We start from the raw sequence: 19497 nt of genomic DNA, 5'->3' as shown, positions 1-19497 counted from the left end.
TATCAACTTCAGACTCTCACCAAACCTTTCTCCCCACATGATTTGCACATTTTGATGTGTGGTCATTTGGATTTTACTCTTGAGTAGGATGCTTCTTGGATGTTCTTAGGATCTGATATCTGTTTTTTGAGGAATCTGTCTCTTCCTATTAGAAAATTTGATGGGTTTACTTACATGGTCTGGATGTTTTGTTAGCAGGTGTCTCTCTATACACTTCAAGCTATCACTAACATCTCCAGATGAAGAACACTTTGCTGTACTTCCTAATTTTTCAAAAGAATGCTAATAAAGCCTGATGTCGAACAATCAGCCTGACATATACACACTTTGGTTTTCTGTTTAGAGCTGACATTGCTGTTTGGAACAGAGGAAGATGGGAAAGAAGAATGTATTTTGATTAAATCTGAGACTTCTTCCTTATTAGAACTGCATACTTTCAAAGGAGAAGAGACATCAGGTGAATGAATTCCATGGGATCTCTTGTATCACTGTGAATCGCCACTTATCCATGGCAATGACAAAACTTTTATCAATTTCTTTTAAATTCAGTTAACTACTTCCAGTGAATATGTACTAGAACTTCTAGCTAACTCACAGCCCTTAAACTGCCTCTGAAAGCCTGGCAGGAATTGAGTGCATAGTCACAATGTCTGTGATTAACATTCTATTCTTGTAGTCAGTCTTGTAAGGAACTAGCTGTCGTATTGTCAAGTAACTTAGTGTCATTAGTGGTTGTTAAATGTTAGATAAGGGGCTAACCTTGCGGATGATCGGTGATAGGGGACTTTTCGTATCACCCCTGCTGATAGGATCTGCTGGTCAGTTCTTGTGAAATAAGACAGCAAATTAACAATGGAGGAGCTTACTTAGTTCATAGAAACGAAAATCTAATGCTAGCAATATATGTTCACCATAAATCCTTTTCTTACTTAATATGAAACAAATATTTTAATAAAAGCTGGTGCTCCCCTCTATCATTTTGTGTGCCTCACTTGGAGGAAGTGCACCCCCCCCCCCTCCCCCTTTGGGGATGGCTGAAATAGACCATCATGTACCAATGATCACCAGTCTTTTGCATAATATGGTTCTACTTCTCATATTTGTTTCATGCCATTCGTTCCAGACGAACACGCGGTGTGAGACCAGGCCAGGCTCGTCAGAGCCAGAGCTGCCGATGCAAAGGCCAGATGGTGGGCATGGTATTTGCCACAGTTCTGCTTCTGTGTTGGTTGCTGGTTCTCACATGGCTTGCTATTGTCTTAAATGCAGAGCTTTCGAAGTTGGATGGGACAGTGATGCAAGGTGAGTAATTATAATAGAAAAGCAAATAGATTGATTAGTGAATATGCACATATGTTGACCTGGTTTGCAACAGTCATATTATTCTGACAGAAATTGTGCCTGTTATACTGTATTTCTTTTGTGGAGTACGAGGGCTGTTCAAAAAGTAAGGTGACTTTTCAAATTGCGCAGGCAACGTACATTTGATTATCGATATTTTTTTGGTATGTTGGTACATATGTCCCAAACATATGTTCACAGTTTCAAATGTACAGCATTGTTTGTTTCTTTTTGACTGATAGAAAGGTTAGATGTGTTTTAGTGTGCTCGGCAGTTTTCGATTATTATACAAAAACTGGAGCGAAGAATTTGCATCAAATTTTGTGTGAAAAATGGAATCAAGTGCTCTAAAACACTTGGAATGTTAACAGTGGCATACGGTGAGTCTGCTCTAGGTAAAAAAAATAGTTTACAAGTTGAACAAGCTCTTATAAGATGGCCGAGAAGATGCCATTGACAAACCTCGCTCTGGACACCCCAGCGCATTAACAACAGATGATAACGTTGAAGCTGTGAAGAAAATTGTTTTGGAAAATTGTCATATTACTGTAAGAGAAGTTGCTAAGGGATGTTCGCCTATCGATCAGCTCGTATCATGCAATTTTTTCGGATGTTTTGGGCATGGGAGACGTGTTAACGAAGTTTTTTCCAAAACTTCTCAATTTTGATCAGAAGGTTCGTCGCATGAGCATCACTTTGGAGCTCTTGAATGATGTCAGTGATGATCCTCATTTGCTCAAAAGGATCATAACTGGCGACGAAACATGGATTTGCAGTTACAACGTCGAAACCAAAGCCCAATCATCCCAATGGAAGCATCCCGGAGAGCTAAGACTGAAAAAAGCACCCCAAGTTTGTTCAAATGTCAAAGTTTTGTTCACTGTTATTTTCAGTTACTGTGGTGTAGTGCATCACGTATTTTTGCCTCAAGGTCGTGTGGCCAATAAGGAGTATTACATTGATGTTATGCACCATTTGCGAGAAGCAGTACACAAAAACCATTCGGAGTTGTGAAGAAACAATTCATGGTTTTTGCATCACAACAATGCACCTGCTCATTCACCATTACTTTCTGGGAGATTCTTTGGCCAAAAACAACATGACAATCATTCCTCAGCCAACATATTCACTGGATTTGGCCCCCTCCGACTTTTTCCTGCTCCCAAAACTGAAGAGACCTATGAAAGGATGAAGATTTCAGGGATTGAGGAAATAAAAACTGCATCGCCGAATTACTCGAGGCTGTACCAAAAAACTATTATGAGAAGTGCTTCGAGGATTGGAAGAAGCTTTGAAACAAGTGTATTGCATCTGAAGGGGATTACTTTGAAGGGGACAATATGTATATTGATGAATAAATAAATATTTTCTCATAAAAAATATAAAATCACCTTACTTTTGAACACAACTCGTTTATCTATATTTCAGAATTTAGATTTGAATTCAGTGTGGTGGAGTAGGATAAAAATAGTGGCTTCATAAGACATTACCTTCATATGTTGAATACTTAAGAAGAAAAGTAAAATCCTTGGAGGAAAGTTTAAATATTTAGGAAAAATATTCAGTTGTTATTAGTAGATAATTTCTGTTTTCTACTAGTTTTGCTGATTTAAGCAATTTCATGCCAAGTGCAACAGTTTTCAGGAAACTAGTGTTATTAACACAGAATACTGACCTTTGGTTTTCCTTTTTTTAAAAAAAAGTGTACTTGAAACATTTCTGTCGTGACCTGCAACTGATAGTCTGCTTTACATATTTGAGGGTTGGGCTAATAACCAGGAAGTCATATCCAATGAGAGAGTTACTTCACTGCTTCATCATCTACAGAGCTGTTCACATTTTGATATGTCAATGGTGTGACCTGGGAGTCAGCAAAACGTTGGTATTACAATTTTATAGGGCTCTGCCATCTTCTAGCTAGCTATTGTCTGTATGAAATGAATGTAATCTTTCTTCTCATGTCTGAAGGGTTAAATGGAAGCACACAACACCCTACAGAACGTTACAAGATAAATCTCACATTCATCTAATTAGTGGCAGCATTTCATAGTACAAAGGACCACACAATTGTGTAAATATACATTTAATTGTGTATCACACCTTTGCGCATCTGAGGATGTAGATGCTCATATACACTCCCCCGTAAGCAGCAGTGCTGTCTAGAAAATGTCATTATTATTAAAACATTAAGTTCAAAACAGAAATGCATAGTTTAAATTTATTTTTTAAAATAAAAGCTAGTTGTCTGAGTAGTCTGCCGCCATAAGAGATAGTTGCACAGCATTATGTCAAAATATAAAAATGGTGGGAAAAGGATAGCAAATTAAATCATGGTGGATGAACTGTCATGTTGTTTTTAGTTTCAAATTATATAATTTTATGCTGGTAAGCGATTTCATCACGTCATTTCTGTAACACTTCAGTACTTGAGGGTTTTATGCTCATTTATGATTATTAAATAATCAAAAATGTCATGACTTTAAGTTCCATGCTATTTAATAAATATCTTGAGACTAACTCCCTGTGATTAACTGTAACTCATCTGTAACTTAGGAAGGTTGTGGAGAAAACTTAGCTATGTTTTACACTCATGTGAAAAAAATTGCTTCTGCGTGGAAATAGTGTCATATACTACTTTGGGAATGTAATTACAATGAGATATATAATAAAGACGTATTACATTTGTTTGTATTTAGGAAAATGCCCTCCACGCATTTTGGAAAGAATTCGGAGAATACAAATGTATATTGGTGTATCATATCTTACGTTACAATTTTAGTTAAGTGGATGCAGGTGTGAGAATTCAGAATCACGTATAATACTGCAGTCATTAATATTTCATATTACAAATAATAATTACATGAACCTCTAATAATATTCAGTGACAGACTATATTTTAGATTTCTTATAGTGGGATAAATTATCTTATTCCATGAGAAACTGTAGTAACCAAGTAAAACACAGAACTGATCCAAGTAACACAAATACAGCTTTACTCATGAATCTCTGAACAATAATGGAAATGAACCTCTCATGACTTCACTCATAACAAGACAAAAGAATCATACAGAACGTCCAACTTAAGCAATACACAGAACATAGTGAAGAGTGAGTCAGTACTGTTCCAAGCATATATAGGCACAAGTCGCCAGTAGAAAGTCTGGTGGAGACCGTGCCATGTGCGCACTTCCTACAGGCAGCCTCCAATGTCCGACCTGTGCTGATACAGATGGTGATGTAAGCACACACGCATGGCGACACTATACTTGGCGCACTTAAACACAAGCGCTAGTAGCAGGATACAGCACACCTCCCCTTGGTGCGAAGAACCCACCCAGGTGACAAAGGAGACGATGGTGGCCCGATGAGACACACATCTGTCAGATCCGGGGCAGCAGCAGCAGCTGGTGCTGACAGCAGGGGCAAGACGATGTGCCGGGTGGGCATGGGAGCATAGGGCCGCAATGTTCAGAGCGCGGGCATACCCAAGTGTGGTGGGCCTTTGCAGTGCTTGATGACAGCACCGGGGAGGAGGGTGCTGTTGCCATCTCTGCAATGTCATCAGCAGGCAGGTCCGAGTGTGGAGGAGATTGGTCTGGACCCACCGGTGACTATGGCCGACTCAATGATGGCGAAGGAGCCTGTGGAGACAGCCCAACTGCAGACTGTGACAACGGACACAAGGCTGGAGACAGACCAGTGCCCGGTTCCGGAAAGCTGGAACCTTAGAGTGCTGCACGTGGAAGAGGCAACTAATGGGACAGGACACCTCCACAGCAGGTGACGATGAGCTCGAGGCGGGAGAGCGGCGGGGTGGGGTGCAGCAACAGTAGCTCCTGGCAGTGAGCGGGGCACAACTGACCAAAGTGGCATGCAATCTGCCCATCAGCCTTACAGATTATGTAAAGATGGTGTCTCTGAGAGTCTACAACAGTGGCCCCTATCCACTTGAGTTGATGACCAAACCCTTGCTCCTAAACTGGCGATCCCAGCACGAAGCTGCTCGATGAACCTGACTGTGGCTGTTGTGGTGCAGGCCACAGAAGGTGGAAGAGTATGCATGGCTACTGTCTGTGGATAAACTCAATTGGGCTCTGCTCCCCAATAAGCATGAAGCGATTGGTGCTCAGAAAATGGAGAAGGGTATTGTCCAGTGAAGAATCCACACCAAACTTTTTCATTTGGGGCTTGAACATACGCACTAGTTGTTCTGCCTTGCCATTTAATTGAGAGTGGAATGGAGGAGCCGTAACATGACAAATGCTGTGATGGGAACAAGACAGTTGAAAGGTGTGAGATATGAACTGGGGCCCGTATTAGAAACTAAGGTAAAAGGCAACCCCTCAGTAGAAAAAAAAACCCTCAAAAGTGTACGAATCATGACCTTAACCAATGTCAACACCTGAGAGTGTAAGGAAACTGTGAAAAACTGCATCCACAAACAAGAGCCAATAGGAATTCAAGGAGAGACCTGCAAAGAAACCTGGGAGCTTCTTGTTGTCAGGCACACTGCTCACTAGTCACAACAAAATGGACAATCTCACCATCAATCCATGCCAAAAAATATGTCTCCTAGCTAACAGTTTAGTGTGTGAAACTTCCCAAAGACCCAGGTGGTGATGATGTAGAACCTCACACTGTAATACAGCAGGAATGACTACTCTGGGAAAGGGGTCTTCAGTGGACAACAACAGAACATTGTCAAAAACAGAGAGGCAAAACCCTAAGGAAAAATAGCTGTGCAGTTGGTCTGAAGCCCGACCTGGCAGTTTATCTGGCCAACCCTGTCGAACCAACTAAACTACCTGGCACATAACAGCAGCAACAGTAGCTGCTATGCACAAGCTTGTAATTGGGAAACCCTCGACCAAGGCCTTATTTCAATATCGAGAGAAGCAAAGCAAAGTTGGGATCAGAACCCACAGAAGGTGATACGAAGCATCCACATTGGCATGTTAAGATGTAAGATGAAAATGGATTTCATAATTGTAGGAAGACAAGAGCAGTTCCCAGCACTGTAGGCAATGTGCGGCTTTGTTGGGCTAGGAAGTGTGAGGGTTAAACAAGGAAACCAATCATTTATGGTCAGTAATAAGGTGAAACCTTGAAGCCATACAAAAAACATGAAATTTCTGGAGAGCATGGCAAGATCCTCTTTTTCCACCTGATAGTAATGCTGCTGGCTCAGAGTCAAAGATTAGTGCCGAAAGCAAAAGGTCATTCAGAGCAGTTGGCATATCAGTGTGCTAGGAGTGCACCAAGGCTGCACTGTAAGGCATCAGTCACCAAAACTATGTGATTTAGAGAATGTAGCCATACAAGGAGGTGAGAGCAGTTTGAATTTTAACATCTGAAAAGCACACTTGCAATCCGAACTCCATCAGAAAGGTACATTTTTGCATAACAATGCATGCAACAGCTAGGCCAGAGTGGTCGCCCCTGGCAGTAATTTATTTTATTTTCCCTAGGAAGGCCTGAATCTCTTTCATGGATGAGGGACTAGGCAAAGACATAACAGCAGAGTTGTGGTCTGGTTGAGGGCGAAACCTATCCTGCACATCCTCGAACCCCAAATAAACAATAGAAGATTAAAAAAAAAAAAGAAACAGGTTTCATGAGGTTGCACTGTAAACCTATGGCCTGTAAGACAGAAAAGTGCACAAATTTTTCAAGTTATCAGCTGTGGAAGACCCCTTGAAAACAATATTATCTAGATAGTTAACACAACCCGGGACAGGCATAGTCAATTGCTCTAAAAATCGGTGGAAAATAGCTGGGGCAGTAACCACACCAAAACGAATGCACAAACATGTACACTCCTGGAAATGGAAAAAAGAACACATTGACACCGGTGTGTCAGACCCACCATACTTGCTCCGGACACTGCGAGAGGGCTGTACAAGCAATGATCACACGCACGGCACAGCGGACACACCAGGAACCGCGGTGTTGGCCGTCGAATGGCGCTATCTGCGCAGCATTTGTGCACCGCCGCCGTCAGTGTCAGCCAGTTTGCCGTGGCATACGGAGCTCCATCGCAGTCTTCAACACTGGTAGCATGCCACGACAGCGTGGACGTGAACCGTATGTGCAGTTGACGGACTTTGAGCGAGGGCATAAAGTGGGCATGCGGGAGGCCGGGTGGACATACCGCCGAATTGCTCAACACGTGGGGTGTGAGGTCTCCACAGTACATCGATGTTGTCGCCATTGGTCGGTGGAAGGTGCACGTACCCGTCGACCTGGGACAGGACCGCAGCGACGCACGGATGCACGCCAAGACCGTAGGATCCTACGCAGTGCCGTAGGGGACCGCACCGCCACTTCCCAGCAAATTAGGGACACTGTTGCCACTGGGGTAGCAGCGAGGACCATTCGCAACCGTCTCCATGAAGCTGGGCTACGGTCCCGCACACCGTTAGGCCGTCTTCCGCTCACGCCCCAACAACATGCAGCCTGCCTCCAGTGGTGTCGCGACTGGCGTGAATGGAGGGACGAATGGAGACGTGTCGTCTTCAGCGATGAGAGTCGCTTCTGCCTTGGTGTCAATGATGGTTGTATGCGTGTTTGGCGCCGTGCAGGTGAGCGCCACAATCAGGACTGCATACGACCGAGGCACACAGGGCCAACACCCGGCATCATGGTGTGGGGAGCGATCTCCTACACTGGCGGTACACCTCTAGTGATCGTCGAGGGGACACTGAATAGTGCACGGTACATCCAAACCGTCATCGAACCCATTGATCTACCATTCCTAGACCGTCAAGGGAACTTGCTGTTCCAACAGGACAATGCACGTCCACATGTATCCCATGCCACCCAACGTGCTCTAGAAGGTGTAAGTCAACTACCCTGGCCAGCAAGATCTCCGGATCTGTCCCCCATTGAGCATGTTTGGGACTGGATGAAGCGTCGTCTCACGCGGTCTGCACGTCCAGCACGAACGCTGGTCCAACTGAGGCGCCAGGTGGACATGGCATGGCAAGCCATTCCACAGGACTACATCCAGCATCTCTACGATCGTCTCCATGTGAGAATAGCAGCCTGCATTGCTGCGAAAGGTGGATATACACTGTACTAGTGCCGACATTGTGCATGCTCTGTTGCCTGTGTCTATGTGCCTGTGGTTCTGTCAGTGTGATCATGTGATGTATCTGACCCCAGGAATGTGTCAATAAAGTTTCCCCTTCCTGGGACAATGAATTCACGGTGTTCTTATTTCAATTTCCAGGAGTGTATATAGACCGAAAGGAGTATTCAAAACCAGAACTCGCTGAGATTCTTCGTCCATAGGAATCTGCAGATAGGCTTCAGACAAATGAATTTTAGAAAAGTACTGGTCAACCAATATTTTTACCAACAGTTCATCTTGGCATGGGAGAGTGTACATATCCGATATTGGCTGCATGTTGACAACAGTACTGAAGTTGCCACAGAGACAAAGCTTCCCAACAGTTTCCAAACTACGACCAGCAGAGATGACCATTTATTAGCCATAATGGGTTGCACCACTCCTAGTGATTGAAGTCTGTTCAGTTCTGCTTTCACTTGATCGTTCAGGGCGACAGGAATGGGACACGCATGAGAAAATTGAGGCTGAGCCGTGGAAACCAAAGAAATGTGAACAGAAAAATTCATAGCACACCCAATACATTCCAAAAACAAGTCCAAAGATTTCTCACACAGTGTTTCCACTTGAGATTATGATACCTGACCAGACACAATGTGAACTGAGTTGGTGATAAAAAAATCCAAATGCCACAAATGTGTCCTTCCTGAACAAGTTATCAATATCAGCAGCAGCAACCACCAACAAAGTAATGGAGTGAACCACTGATTTGTAAGAGACATATGGCATAAATTGTCCCAACGGCAATGTCCTATTTGTTATACTGATCAGCTTCCAAGTGGCCAGTGTCAGTGGTGGTGAACCTAGACTCACATAGGTTTCAGAATTCAGTCATGTCACTGTAGCATCTGTGTCACCCTATAGCCAGAGCACTTGACAAAAATCACTTAAGTCAATAAACAACTTGGGAGAAGTCACAGGCATTCGAATCATACACTTTACAACTATGCCCATATCCTGAACAACCTTCAGCAAATGACATACGGAGGCGATGTGGCCTTTCTTCTGGCAAGCATTGTAAATAGCTCAGCACTCAGGGCACGCCAAATTTCCCTGCTGTGCAAAACGGAAAGACAGAAACACAGAATGTTGACACTGCCACTGCCTCGGTCTGCTCGGTGTTGGGTTCCACATGTTTACTGCTGCTTCTTTGTGGAATTATGCAAGCTATCTGTCATTGCAGGGGGCACATTTTGTGACACCACTACCACATCACCCTATGCTTGAGTTTGGTCACCCGCTGCCCAAGAAACTTCAAAAGATTGTGCTATTTGCAAAACTTCTGCCAGTGAGGTGTTTTCACAGAGTAATGCCCTCTGGCTCACTGCCTTGTCTGGAGCTAATCAGATAATTGCGTCACCCACCATAGAGTCTTTCATGAGAGTAATCGTGGGCATCAGTAACGAAATGACACTTACATCTAAGGCCTTGAAGTTTGGCTGCCCAGGCCCTGTGTGACTGGTTTGGTTTCTAGTGGCATTCGTGGAATTCAACTTGCATCACTAATACGTGCATTCTTTTCTCATGGAAGTTGGACAGTATACTGCTCATGTGATCAAAAATGAGAGCTGGCAGTTCTTGTAAAGGGGAAAGTTGACACAGTACTTGATACATCTTAGAAGGAATATGACTTTCCACAAATTCGAGTCTGCCACACCAAAAGCCAAAAACTGCTGCCTGAGTCTTTCTTCACAAGCTTCCAACCGTCAGCCTATTACTATGTCCTCCATGCAGGAGTCTGTACAACAGTCAAATGATGTATGTTTGTATAATCCTCCAGCATGAATGATCTCTTAAATGCAAATTCTAAAACTTTTGGTTTCCTTTTTGCTGTCTTCTATTGACACACTAGACTGGTTGACAAGCGACTGGATAGAAACCTTCGACCTGCATAGCGATTTTACATAGGACCAGAATTTTCTTGGTAAGATCTTTCGCTAAGTTGTGACAGTGGTAGTATTTGTATGCTTCATGAAATATTTTTCTTTATCTCTCTCTTTTTTCCAGCCACATGAATTGTTACTGACTTTTGCTTGTGATCATTGGCTCATTCTTGTTTGAAATGAGAGTATAGCAGTCACAGCTCCCTCAACAATTTCCAAATGTTGTTATTAAACAACTTACTCAGCACATACTTCTCCACGGGATGACCTAAAATGCATTTGAAATTTGACCATAATTTCTCTAGCTCCATCATACTTGAACTAAATGATGTTCACTCATTCTCCAAGTGGAATGCTAACAACTACTTACCTGCACTTTCTAGCAAAAATACTCTCGTAGCTTTCTTGATGGATTTATTAAGTTTAGTACCTGTCATCACTATGATATTGTAATCATTAATCCACGTCTATTCAGACAACATCAGTAAGGTCAGGTTTGTGCCAAAAAGTGAATCACAAGACTCACTGTCCATACCACCTGCAATAAATTGATAGATGTCCCAGTCTGTAGCTGGTAGGTTGAAGTCGCCTCCAACTATGGGTATGATTGGGTATTTCCCCACTACTGAGGATAGAATGATTCCATAGCTGTCACTGCAGAATTGGGCAGCTGGGAAAACATCTGATAAGTAACTTGAGTTCATTTAGAATTTTTACGTATGTCCAGATAACTTCACAGACAGACTCAATTTTGATCTCGATAGACAAAATAATTTTGTTGACTGCGATGAGTGCTCTCTCTCTCTGTCTCTTATGGCATCTACTCTGTGTTTTTTATATATGTTTCATACCTCACTAAGTATTTCAGAGCTTTTTACTTCAGATTTCAGCCAGCTCCTGCTTCTAAGAATAATTTCGGTGTGACGACTTTCCTGGAGGCTGATAAATACACCAGTAATTTACTGTTAAACTTTTGACAGTTGAGGCATCTTTACTTTCTGCATGTTTGATTTTGTTCCCTTCTTACTGGCTAGCAATCATTCTTCAGATGACCTCAAACTACCACCTGTAGTCTAGATGATCTAAGAAGAACTCTGTCAGCTTGCGGCACTGTTCCAGCTTTCACCTGCAAAGCACTAACAGTCTCAGGCGAAAACATTAGCTGTCTACAGAGCTCTGAGATTGACGCATTGCCATGGAGACATTTATAAAATTATGTTATGTTATTGGATGGGGTAGCCCCATGAAGCTGCCACTGCAACTATCAGGAATCAATGGACCGACTAAACTGCAGCAAAAAGAGAGAGAGAGAGAGAGAGAGAGAGAGAGAGAGAGAGAAATAGGCACTTCACAAGTATTCTGCTATGTGACTGCTTCCTTTCTGTAGCACACCCCTGACTATCAAGGGGAATTCTACAATTCTCCATTCCATAATGCAGGTCCAGAAGTCTCTCACAGAATCAACAGAGCCTTTGACTGAGACCCTCCACTTGACTACAAATCAAAGGACCCCCATCGGTTGTGGGAACATAGCTAAAAATTATGAGTCTACTTGCACCCCACTCGTGAAACCTGAAGTGTCCACCACTACTGCTAGCAGCCTGTATGAACTGTGGATTAGCAACCCATATGAACTGAGGATGGCCTCAGAATGCAAGCAATGGACATCATTGGTGCTGACATGAGCCACAGCTTGCAGAATGACTGCACTTGCATGCTCAACAGCTGTAGGCAAGGGTGCCTCCACATCTTGGATGAGGCACCTTGGCAGACATACTAAGTGCACATTGGATTTCTTTCTGGCTCTGGCCACTGTTTCTATAATGGAGCTCTTGATAACTAGCAAACCCATTCCCATGTGTGCCTGCTTGTATGCTGATGAAGGAGCAGCCACCTGTCCACTCACAGGTTGAAGGGGTGAGGTGGTGAGACTGCCAGCCTCAACATTGGCTCTCCATCTCAAGTGAGATGAAAACTCTGTCACTCACCACTCAACCTGTGGTGAAAGTGGATCACTACATTCGTTACTCTGCAAGGTGTCTCGCAGCAGAGCCTGTAGGTGAAACAGGCGAGACCTGTGGTGCTCCATGTGATGTGCCAGTTTCTCCACCACCATTACACCTTGAGGCCACAGCTTGAGGATGGCTGACCCCTGCCAAAAGCATCTTCAGCTGTTCACAAACTGCAGCCCTCTGCTCCTATGCTTGCACACAGCATGCACACATTCTGCTCGCCCTAGTACTGCTAATTTAAGAATTAACTATAAAACCATGTACAGAAAGCTAAATAGATAACTTGCTACCTTATTGAGATGGCAACAACAGGAGCTGAAAGCTTACTGAGCATAGTACAGCGAACTGTTCAAAAGAAATGACAACTGCACTACAGACTATGCAAATCTGCACTTTACAGTTAGTCAAACACATGTTTACACCTCTTAAACACAAATAGTGCACAGAATTTAAGGATTAAACTGTAAGAAAACACATAAAAACTAAATATACAACTTGCTGCTCTGGAGGCACATCACATGCGACGCCTGGTAAGTAACTACAAATCAACAATCTGGTGTGTGTCTGTTGCTGCATCTTGTTTTTGTGTAACCTCAGAGGAAGTGTCATTAGTGAGCAGGGGCTATGACAACAACCTGTACAAATGACCCAAGAACTTTTCTGCTCCTTACATTTCGTCCAGGACTGCACTGGACTTCCTCAGAGGCCCTGCTCTGCTGAGTCGGCAAGACAGATTAAGAACAGCAAAGGACTTCTAACACTTCCTTGGTGAAACAGAGGTAAACCTACAGTTTCACTAGTCACTTCCGTGTATCACCTGGTGATGCAGCCACCAGCCAAACAGTTTTGTACAGGTTGTAGAATGAAGGCTTTCATGACCGGGTGACATGGCTGTTGATATACTTTCCGGGATGTGAGGTCGTGGCCCAAGAACTTTTCTGCTCCTTATGTTTCGTCCAGGACTGCGCTGGACTTCCTCAGAGGCGCTGCTCCGCTGAGTCGGCAAGTCTGTTATTTTCAATTACACGATTAATGGCTGCTGATTCAATTAAACACCTAGCGATTACAGTTATGAACATCTTTAATTTGAAATTTCATATAAAAAATGTAGTCAGGAAGGTGAATTAAAGAGTGTGGTTTACTGGCAGAACACTTCAAAGGTGCAACTAATCTACTAGTAAGTCAGCCAACACTACACTTGTCCATCTTCTATTGAAATATTGCTGCACAATGAGAGATTGTCACGGATTTGGGAGATCTTCTTACAAAATTACAATCACCAACTTTCTCCTCTGAATTTCAAAACATTGTGATAAAATCAGGGTGTGCACAGAAAGATTTTGATGTTCATTTGTCCCACCTGCTATTCGAGAATGGCATGGCCGAGAAATAGTAAAAAAGCTATATGGATTCTCTACGAAACACATTAGTGTGAATTGCAGAGTAATCTTGTAGATTTATGGTTAAATTCCATAATGCTGGAGTTCCAAAAGGACAAATTTATGTTTAATTGCAGTTTGTTTACCCCAATGCCCTCCTGAACCACACACATGGTTTACCCAGTGTAAGATTTGTCACATTCACACAATATCTCATTAACCCCTGCCTTGCAACAGCTCTGTCACCTTTCACTGACCTCAGATACAGCAAGATTTTTGCTTTTTTTCTGGAGGACAAAAAATTCTGTAAACTTTTGTTTTCTTAGTATTTTGCCGCTTTTCAAAGAAGTAGGCAGTTAAGCTGTTGTCTTTAAGGTGTCATTCTCTTCCTTGTTTTGTGATTTACATGTTGTAGCTTTTCCTGTTTTATCTTGCTGAAATATGGGTTATGGAGTTGCCTTTTCTAGGCATTTAAAGTTAAATTTGATGAAAATTTTCCTGTAAAACCTAAGAGACATACAATTGTCAAATCAAAATGCATACAGAAAACTGTAAAAGTAAACAGGTTGTATACCCCACAACTAGCTAAAATAAAATGCTTTTTCCAAATACCAAATGATTAGATCAAAAGAGCTAAGGATAGCCTGTATACAGTTATATACGTGCCAAGGCATCATTGGAAGGAAAGCAGAAAAAGCAAAGAAGGAAAGCAGTGCTAAATTTATTGAAGCAGCTCACAATCCTTCCAAGGCAGCATGGGAACCTACTTAGTGAACATCTCTTGCTCTAGTTCTTGCAGTCCAGATGACTTTAATCAATATTTTGTAAGTGATGAAATATCTAAATTTGCAATAGATCCTGAGGTGCTGTGAAATTTACAAATAAATGCAGTTTAGTAATGTGGAACATTGTGTATTCAAAATTTACAGTAAAAATAATTTGTATAAACTACAAACCCTCAGGGAGCCCCTGTATTTACAACATGCCCTGCATTATATCAAAAACTATAATCTTTGAAATTGGTCAGCCACTGGCAGAAGTAGTAAATAAAGCCTCCATGTGGGGGAATTTCCAGACTTCCTATAAGTAACACACACAATATCAGTTTACAATGGAGTATCAAGATACGCATCTAAAACTATATCAGTGTTAGCTAGTGTGATGGAGCCCACATTGGAAGATCAAATAATAACTCATTTTGAAGTAAATAACCATTCCAGAATGAGATTTTCACTCTGCAGCGGAGTGTGCGCTGATATGAAACTTCCTGGCAGATTAAAACTGTGTGCCCGACCGAGACTCGAACTCGGGACCTTTGCCTTTCGCAGGCAAGTGCTCTACCAACTGAGCTACCGAAGCACGACTCACGCCCGGTACTCACAGCTTTACTTCTGCCAGTATCCGTCTCCTACCTTCCAAACTTTACAGAAGCTCTTCTGCGAGACATGCAGAACTAGCACTCCTGAAAGAAAGGATACTGTGGAGACATGGCTTAGCCACAGCCTGGGGGATGTTTCCAGAATGAGATTTTCACTCTGCAGCGGAGTGTGCGCTGATATGAAACTTCCTGGCAGATTAAAACTGTGTGCCTGACCGAGACTCGAACTCGGGACCTTTGCCTTTCGCGGGCAAGTGCTCTACCAACTGAGCTACCGAAGCACGACTCACGCCCGGTACTCACAGCTTTACTTCTGCCAGTATCCGTCTCCTACCTTCCAAACTTTACAGAAGCTCTTCTGCGAGACATGCAGAACTAGCACTCCATTGTTATTATGTACAGCACATTTTCCAGAAAGACAGCTCAATGACAACAGCAGTACTTGCCTTAGTTACAAATATTTCAGGGTTTTGAAAACAAAGTGTCTATAGCACTGATACTTTGGGATCTTAGTAAGGCATTCAATTGTATCCCACAGAAGACTATTCTCAGAAAGCTAAAATCATTTGGTATTGGTGGTGCTCTTCTGCAAACTCTCAAATCATACATGAATAACAGATGACATATTGTATCATTGCAAGGTGCAGATTTAGATGAAACACAGTTACAACATGGTATGCCACAGGGAAATGTAACAGGGTATCTGTTGTTCCTGAATTTCAGTAATGACATACGTACCACTAAGCACTCATTGCAGTTTGCAGAAGACACAAGCTTGTTCTCAAAAGGGAAGGGTGTCATTAAGGCTGTTCAATAAGAAGGCCGGGGAATAGTTTATCATGAATAAAATGAAAATTAATGAGTGTAAAACACAGAGGATGACATGTACACTTAGTATTACAGGAGCACAAGGGACAACAGCCATTAAACTTCTGGGCATTTTCATTGATATTAAGCTAACCTAGCAACTGTACCCTAAACACATGTCCCAGACTGTCAAACCTGTATCTCTTATGAAGACTAAAATATTAAAAGAGACCCTGTTAACAGTTTAGAAGGCAGTGTTCCACAGCCATATCAGCTATGGGTTGCTGCTGTGGGCCACTTTGCAGGCTCCACCAATGTGCTTTCATTGCAAAATAAACCAGTGAGGATTGTTACCTCAAAGACAAAATGGGGTATTGTTGATCAATTTTTTACTGATTAGGAGTTCTACCTGTTTTTGGCCAATATGTATTCAACCGTCTCATTCACACAAAGATACATCATGAGACCTGCAGAAAGAAAAATGAAGTTCATCAACAAAGCACTTGCAAGAAAGACATAGACAGGCCAGGATGTCAGTTAAAGACCAATACAACTTCCCAATTGTGGCCCTAAAACTAATTAATGCATTAAGGTTATTCACTCATTACCAATGAAGTAACTTACATCCAACATTTTGTGTAAATTGAAAGAGCCATTACAACAACATCAGCAACTCTGCTATTTAATTACAACTATGTTCTGGTATTGATTATATTGTTATTGTGTAGTAGTTCTTAGCCTCAATGTATTTTATAGTATCCATTTTATCATCATATTGCAATATTGTATTCCTTTTGTTATGGTAATATTATTGCAATCTTCATGCAATCTGTCCAGCCGTGGCTTGTGCAAAACATAGAATTGGTAATATTTCTCTAGTGTTTTGTAAGTTTTTTCCTCACTGTAGCCATTTGATGAACTTCTTTAAAAGACATCAAGAAACGGGGCATTGTTGCACAGCTAAACAAGTGGTTGTGTCAGAAGTTAGTATGCAGAACGTCACTTCTAGATCAGATCTAGTGGATGAAAGCAGGTTCAGTGAGAAGTTTGCTAACATTCTTGAACATATGCAACTTTCATTTGCAATTAACACTGTGTTGTTGAAAAGTGAGAGTATTTAAATATCATATATTTTAATGTTCATAAAATGAGAATTATTGTAGAAATGAATCATGAAAGCAAGCTTCAAAAGTACAGGAAAGCTGCTTCTTATTTTGAGTAATATATGTTTGTTACACAAGAAGACATAACACCAGTCTGAATCTATCAATGATTGTGGCACTCTGCAAAATATACAAGTAGGAAAAGCAATAAGTAGATTGTTTTAAACGTGCAGTTGGAAGAAAATACTAATTAAGATTAAGAAATACCTCTTGTTACTATTACTGCTACCAAAAGAAAAATCATAGTAAATATTAGAGAGTTGTCTAACAATAAAAAGAAAATTTGAATTTGTTTTTAAATTCATGTTGAAGCAGATATTCAGATTGCACAGATTTTTTATCAGTGCATTCGGATATTATGTTTTAGAGAAAAACTACCAATAGATTTTGAGAAATTATTTTTACTAGCTGTTCACTTGGGATAGTGGAAAGAAAGAAAAATAAGAAAGAAGAAGAATGAGCAAGGGCGGATTCGAAAGGTGGCACCGCCCCTCCCCCAAAAATGTTCTGTATCCGCTCCTGAGAATGACCGTGCTCTCCTTGCTGTTCTTGGTTTGCCTGTGGCGAGGACATGTGCTGTGCCGAAAGACAGTGATGTCACTGTAAACATCGCATAAAAGCTTCCATTCTTTATAAGAAGCTGTCGTTTTAGTTCTAATGACAATAATTTTTTCCTGGTTGATTAGCAGACGATTTTCTCCGTTGTTCTTGAGGCTTCCCACATGAGAAATTATATATATATATATATATATATATATATATATATATATATATATGTCTTCCGTAAGCAGTCAAAAATGCAGTAGGTCGTTTCTTCTCAACTGTCACTGAAAATCACGGGACGTACCTTAGTAGTTGGTGCGGTAGCTCATCGTACAGCGCAACATGTCAGAACGCAGCGATTAGGGGAGAGAGAGAGAGAGAGAGAGAGAGAGAGAGAGAGAGAGTGCGTGTGTGTGTAGTCAAGTAAATACTAACCTAGATAGAATATTAAGATTAACAACTTACCACATATCCATTAGTTCTTTGATAATCTGTTTCACGTATCTTCTAGTGGCTCTTGTTCTCCATACGAGTAAACCATTTTCAGACACAATGAAGCCACCTGGAGACGTAAGGACAGAAGACGTAAAATCGTTTATTTACTTCACATGACGATGGTGTAGCATTTAGTAAGTCGTGCACTTGAAAGATGACTGTGGAAGTTTTGTGAGCAGTGAACCAAATCGTAATCAGTGAGTAGCAAGGAGAGAACAGGGATAATTATATCAGTGCAGCTATACTGGAAAATTGCCAAATCGCAGTTTTGGTAAGACTTCACGAACTGTGTTTCAAAGATTATTTACATATGATGCCAAATGGCCTCCGGTTCATTGTGTGACGTAGGCGATATTTTATCAGAACATGTCCTTGCCGTTGCAATCTTATTTTTGCAGTTTCAGTTTGCGTAATTAGCCACTCTTCATGGCATAAAATCACACGTTATGATAAAGCTGCTCTAGTAATAAAATACTCCTGACTTATTTGCCCTTCATTGACCGATTGGCGTGTCGTGAATATTCAGACACAACGATGCTAAACTAGACATAAGCGTTTTCTTGTGATACATATGAAGTGCTGCAGCTAACCGATCCACCTTCTTGGCTGTATAGAGTATGGCCTTTCTTGTTTCTCATACAGCACCAGAAAAGACACCATAAGAAGAGAACTATTCACAAACGTGAAATAAGGCCTACAGAGGCATTCCAGCACTTGGAAACAAAATACCCTCTTGATCGTTATTTCAGAAAGCAGTTGACTTGAAAATCTGTCGCAATTCTATCAAGAACGTGCAGGATATGAATATATATATATATGATAGAAAACTTAAGTGAAATTATATGCACCATCTGCTGAATGAATGAGAATGGCAATATTTATTTTATACGTGTAATTATTGTGTTTGGCAAGATTAAGACTAATAGGCAGGCATCGAAAAGAACTACAAGGGAAACAGGTGAACAGTCTCAGACAGGTTAATGTTGATTTGCGAGCGTCAGAAAACTAGTTGACGCTCACAGGTTGCTTGCAGAAACAGAAGTACCTCTGACAACGATGTAAGATCAGGTCACTGCGGTGAGGAACTACCGGGAGTGTGTCCTGAAAGAGCAAGGAATAGATGATAACTGCAGGCAGTGTAGGTACCTTAGCACCCAAGGGATATTTGAAAAGGCATGATGAGGCCATCAAAATAATCTACTAGAAGTTGGAACAGCATTACCAATTAATGAAAGACTCTGCTCCTTATACCACAGGTGCTATCCCTTCACCGTTTTAAAAGACGAGAATTTAATGAAACTACAGCATAATAACCGATAAAACGATCCATTGCAACAGAAAGTGATAAGAGAGAATTGTGCAAGTCA

The 19497-nt window shown here is 41.6% G+C and overlaps 1 long non-coding RNA gene across 1 annotated transcript in view; it reads right to left on the bottom strand.

Moving 5' to 3' along the window:
* LOC126366009 (uncharacterized) overlaps positions 1-18743 on the bottom strand; it is a 29801-nt gene extending 11058 nt beyond the window's left edge. The window contains exon 1 of the long non-coding RNA XR_007566293.1: positions 18101-18743. This is a non-coding gene — a long non-coding RNA (uncharacterized LOC126366009). The remainder of the gene's footprint in view (positions 1-18100) is intronic.
* Positions 18744-19497: the final 754 nt, after the last annotated feature.

This window comes from Schistocerca gregaria, chromosome 4, assembly GCF_023897955.1.
Source record: "Schistocerca gregaria isolate iqSchGreg1 chromosome 4, iqSchGreg1.2, whole genome shotgun sequence".
Lineage (NCBI taxonomy): Eukaryota > Metazoa > Arthropoda > Insecta > Orthoptera > Acrididae > Schistocerca > Schistocerca gregaria.
Note: the sequence above shows the minus strand (reverse complement) of the source record. Positions and strands in the feature narration are given on the sequence as shown.